We start from the raw sequence: 6124 nt of genomic DNA on the forward strand, positions 1-6124 counted from the left end.
CAGCAGCCACCCTACAGCAGCCACCCTACAGCAGCCACCCTACAGCAGCTACCCTACAGCAGTGGCCCTACACAAGCCACCCTACAGCAGCCACCCTACAGCAGTGGCCCTACAGCAGCCACCCTACACCAGCCACCCTACAGCAGCCACCCTACAGCAGCCACCATACACCAGCCACCCTACAGCAGTGGCCCTACAGCAGTGGCCCTACAGCAGCCACCCTACAGCAGCCACCCTACAGCAGTGGCCCTACAGCAGCCACCCTACAGCAGCCACCCTACAGCAGCCACCCTACAGCAGTGGCCCTACAGCAGTGGCCCTACAGCAGTGGCCCTACATCAGTGGCCCTACAGCAGTGGCCTACAGCAGCCACCCTACAGCAGCCACCCTACAGCAGCCGCCCTACAGCAGCGGCCCTACAGATGCCACCCTACAGCAGCCACCCTACAGCAGCCACCCTACAGCAGCCACCCTACAGCAGTGGCCCTACAGCAGCCACCCTACAGCAGTGGCCCTACAGCAGCCACCCTACAGCAGCCACCCTACAGCAGCCGCCCTACAGCAGCCACCCTACAGCAGCCACCCTACAGCAGTGGCCCTACAGCAGTGGCCCTACAGCAGCCACCCTACAGCAGCCACCCTACAGCAGTGGCCCTACAGCAGCCACCCTACAGCAGTGGCCCTACAGCAGCCACCCTACAGCAGCCACCCAACAGCAGTGGCCCTACAGCAGCCACCCTACAGCAGTGGCCTTACAGCAGCCACCCTACAGCAGTGGCCTTACAGCAGCCACCCTACAGCAGCCGCCCTACAGCAGTGGCCCTACAGCAGCCACCCTACAGCAGCCACCCTACAGCAGTGGCCCTACAGCAGCCGCCCTACAGCAGTGGCCCTACAGCAGCCGCCCTACAGCAGTGGCCCTACAGCAGCCTCCCCCCACAGGAGTGGCCCTACAGCAGCCACCCTACAGCAGTGGCCCTACAGCAGCCACCCTACAGCAGTGGCCCTACAGCAGCCACCCTACAGCAGCCACCCTACAGCAGTGGCCCTACAGCAGCCGCCCTACAGCAGTGGCCCTACAGCAGCGGCCCTACAGCAGCCGCCCTACAGCAGTGGCCCTACAGCAGTGGCCCTACAGCAGCCGCCCTACAGATGCCACCCTACAGCAGCCACCCTACAGCAGCCACCCTACAGCAGCCACCCTACAGCAGTGGCCCTACAGCAGCCACCCTACAGCAGTGGCCCTACAGCAGCCACCCTACAGCAGCCACCCTACAGCAGCCGCCCTACAGCAGCCACCCTACAGCAGCCACCCTACAGCAGTGGCCCTACAGCAGTGGCCCTACAGCAGCCACCCTACAGCAGCCACCCTACAGCAGTGGCCCTACAGCAGCCACCCTACAGCAGTGGCCCTACAGCAGCCACCCTACAGCAGCCACCCAACAGCAGTGGCCCTACAGCAGCCACCCTACAGCAGTGGCCTTACAGCAGCCACCCTACAGCAGTGGCCTTACAGCAGCCACCCTACAGCAGCCGCCCTACAGCAGTGGCCCTACAGCAGCCACCCTACAGCAGCCACCCTACAGCAGTGGCCCTACAGCAGCCGCCCTACAGCAGTGGCCCTACAGCAGCCGCCCTACAGCAGTGGCCCTACAGCAGCCTCCCCCCACAGGAGTGGCCCTACAGCAGCCACCCTACAGCAGTGGCCCTACAGCAGCCACCCTACAGCAGTGGCCCTACAGCAGCCACCCTACAGCAGCCACCCTACAGCAGTGGCCCTACAGCAGCCGCCCTACAGCAGTGGCCCTACAGCAGCGGCCCTACAGCAGCCGCCCTACAGCAGTGGCCCTACAGCAGTGGCCCTACAGCAGCCGCCCTACAGCAGTGGCCCTACAGCAGTGGCCCTACAGCAGCCATCCTACAGAAGTGGCCCTACAGCAGCCATCCTACAGCAGCCACCCTACAGCAGTGGCCCTACAGCAGCCACCCTACAGCAGCCGCCCTACAGCAGTGGCCCTACAGCAGCCGCCCTACAGCAGTGGCCCTACAGCAGTGGCCCTACAGCAGCCACCCTACAGCAGTGGCCCTACAGCAGCCACCTTCCAGCAGTGGCCCTACAGCAGTGGCCCTACAGCAGCCATCCTACAGAAGTGGCCCTACAGCAGTGGCCCTACAGCAGTGGCCCTACAGCATCCATCCCACAGCAGTGGCCCTACAGCAGTGACCCTACAGCAGTGGCCCTACAGCAGCCATCCTACAGAAGTGGCCCTACAGCAGTGGCCCTACAGCAGCCGCCCTACAGCAGTGACCCTACAGCAGCCATCCTACAGCAGCCATCCTACAGCAGCCGCCCTACAGCAGCCATCCTACAGCAGCCATCCTACAGCAGCCATCCTACAGCAGTGACCCATTGCAAGCAAGCGCTCTTCAGCTCCCCAGCTTGATGCGATTGTGGTCTAAATTCATGGAATGCTTCTGCGTAATCATATTGCACAATGTGTTCCGCTCCCATGCTTTAACACTCCCTTTCAAAACAGACTCAAAACAAAACCATCACATTTTTATGGATTTCAATTAAGCTGACCGCTTGACAACAAAACATATTTTGTCGCCCTCTTAAGTAATTTTTCTGCTTCCCAGTCCCCTTACAATATGCCATTTTAGAATGTGAAACCCTACCAGGGCCACGTTCAGTTTTCAAACGTTATCGAAGTTGCAAATATAAAAGCTATGCATACAGCCGATGTAGTTCATTATTCGAGGTGTCTATCTGAACGTTCCAAAACGTTGCATCCTGCTGAACCCGCCCAAGTTGAATTGTCTTTGACCCTACATGCCTGACAGTTTGCTGTAGCCTCCACTAAGTGGCGCCATTTGTCTTGTCTATTGCTAAACATCACATGCACCTCTCAATTGGGTGATGGGTGGACCCGGAGGAGCATGCTAAACAACAATCGTTTAAAAAACATATCCAGACAAAATAATTGACATGAATTATAATACAAAAAATGTATAATTAATTTCCATGTATTGTGATAAACACTTGTCACTCCCTCTTCAACCCAGCTACCCAACAACCACCCCAGGGCCAGTACACCTGCCTTCCTCCAGCAGTCACCCTCAGGACAGGCCGGGGCTTTAGATGTGGTGGGGTGCAGGAGGGGCAGAGGGAAGGTATCTGATCTGGGAAGAAGAGGAGACGGGGGGACAGAGGGTAGATATCTGGGAAGAGGAGAGGGGACAGGGGAGACAGAGGGAGGGGTAATTGAGACAAATGATCCCACACACACTTTGATGAATGCAAGGTCGTGAGTCTTCATTGTGAGAGAGGGAGATCAAAAGGAATCATAAGTGTTGAGAAGAGAAGCCTGCCCCCCCCCCCCCCCCCCCCATAAGGGGACGAGTTGAGGAGACAAGCCTACCCTCCTCCCCCCCATAAGGAGACAGGTTGAGGAGACAAGCCTACCCCCCCCCCCCATAAGGAGACAGGTTGAGGAGACAAGCCCCCCCCCAACCCCCCCCATAAGGAGGCAGGTTGAGGAGAGAAGCCTGTCCCCCCCTCCCATAAGGAGATGAGTTGAGGAGAGAAGCCTGCCCCCCTCCCATAAGGAGATGAGTTGAGGAGAGAAGCCTGCCCCCCCCCCCCCCTCCCATAAGGAGATGAGTTGAGGAGAGACCTGTCCCCCCCTCCCATTAGAGGATGAGTTGAGGGGAGAAGCCTGTCCCCCCCTCCAATTAGAGGACGAGTTGAGGGGAGAAGCCTGTCCCCTCCTCCCATAAGGAGATGAGTTGAGGAGAGAAGCCTGTCCCCCACTCCCATAAGGAGATGAGTTGAGGAGAGAAGCCTGTCACCCCTCCCATAAGGAGATGAGTTGAGGAGAGAAGCCTGCCCCCCCCCCCTCCCATAAGGAGATGAGTTGAGGAGAGAAGCCTGTCCCCCACCCCCTCAAATAAGGAGATGAGTTGAGGAGACAAGCCTGCCCCCCACTCCCATAAGGAGATGAGTTGAGGAGAGAAGCCTGTCCCCCCCTCCCATTAGGGGACGAGATGAGGAGAGAAGCCTGTCCCCCCCCTCCCATAAGGAGATGAGTTGAGGAGAGAAGCCTGTCCCCCCCCCCCCCTCCCATAAGGAGACAGGTTGAGGAGACAAGCCTGCCCCTCCCACCCCCCCATTAGGGGACGAGTTGAGGAGACAAGCCTGCACCCCCCTCCCATAAGGAGATGAGTTGAGGAGAGAAGCCTGTCCCCTCCTCCCATAAGGAGATGAGTTGAGTAGAGAAGCCTGTCCTCTCCTCCCATAAGGAGATGAGTTGAGGAGAGAAGCCTGTCCCCCCCCTCCCATAAGGAGATGAGTTGAGGAGAGAAGCCTGCCCCCCCCTCCCATAAGGAGATGAGTTGAGGAGAGAAGCCTGTCCCCTCCTCCCATAAGGAGATGAGTTGAGGAGAGAAGCCTGTCCCCTCCTCCCATAAGGAGATGAGTTGAGGAGAGAAGCCTGTCCCCTCCTCCCATAAGGAGATGAGTTGAGGAGAGGCCTGTCCCCCCCTCCCATTAGAGGACGAGTTGAGGGGAGAAGCCTGTCCCCCCCTCCCATAAGGGGACGAGTTGAGGGGAGATGGCTGTAAAGTGGGCTGTAAAGAGTGGCATGTTTATTTATAGGTGTGTGACAGAGCAAAAGGTCAGGCCATGAATGTATACAAGACGAGAGGCAGCTCCCACAGCTTCCACAGCTCCCACAGCTTCCACAGCTCCCACAGCTTCCACAACTCCCACAGCTCCCACAGCTTCCACAGCTCCCAAAGCTTCCACAACTTCCACAGCTTCCACAGCTCCCACAGCTTCCACAGCTCCCACAGCTTCCACAACTTCCACAGCTCCCACAGCTTCCACAGCTCCCACAGCTTCCACAACTTCCACAGCTCCCACAGCTCCCACAGCTTCCACAGCTCCCACAGCTTCCACAGCTCCCACAGCTTCCACAGCTTCCACAGCTCCCACAGCTTCCATAGCTTCCACAGCTTCCACAGCTCCCACAGCTCCCAAAGCTTCCACAGCTTTCACAGCTCCCACAAGTACCACAGCTCCCACAGCTCCCACAGCTCCCACAACTTCCACAGCCTCCACAGCTCCCACAGCTCCCACAACTTCCACAGCTTCCACAGCTCCCACAACTTCCACAGCTCCCACAGCTTCCACAGCTCCCACAGCTTCCACAGCTCCCACAGCTTCCACAGCTCCCACAGCTTCCACAGCTCCCACAACTACCACAGCTTCCACAGCTCCCACAACTTCCACAGCCTCCACAGCTCCCACAGCTTCCACAGCTCCCACAACTTCCACAGCTCCCACAACTTCCACAGCCCCCACAGCTTCCACAGCTCTGATTGTTAAACAATGTCAAGGTTATTGTTCAGCTGACAGCTTTTCTAAAGAGCCAAAAGTCAGGGAATTTTAAAGAGATAAAACATCTATGTTGTTTTCCTACCGTCACAGGAGCTAGAGAGGGAAAGGAAACCCTGCCAAGTGAGACACAGGAGAGGAGCCGGATACAGAGAGGAGCCGGATACAGAGAGGAGACAGATACAGAGAGGAGACAGAAGAGACGGATACAGTGAGGAGACAGATACAGAGAGGAGACAGATACAGTGAGGAGACAGAGAGGAGACGGATGCAGAGAGGAGACAGATACAGAGAGGAGACGGATACAGAGAGGAGCCGGATACAGAGAGGAGACAGAGGAGCCGGATACAGAGAGGAGATGGACACAGTGAGGAGACAGAGAGGAGACAGAGAGGAGACGGATGCAGAGAGGAGACGGATACAGAGAGGAGCCGGATACAGAGAGGAGCTGGATACAGAGAGGAGACAGAGGAGCCGGATATAGAGAGGAGATGGACACAGAGAGGAGACAGAGAGGAGCGGTATACAGAGAGGAGACGGATACAGAGTGGAGATGGACACAGAGAGGAGACGGACACAGAGAGGAGATGGATACAGAGAGGAGACGGATACAGAGAGGAGACGGAGACAGAGAGGAGACAGATGCAGAGAGGAGACGGATACAGAGAGGAGATGGATACAGAGAGGAGACAGAGGAGCTGGATACAGGGAGTAGATGGACACAGT

Source organism: Oncorhynchus mykiss, chromosome 27, assembly GCF_057628025.1.
Source record: "Oncorhynchus mykiss isolate SJ-2025 chromosome 27, ASM5762802v1, whole genome shotgun sequence".
NCBI lineage: Eukaryota > Metazoa > Chordata > Actinopteri > Salmoniformes > Salmonidae > Oncorhynchus > Oncorhynchus mykiss.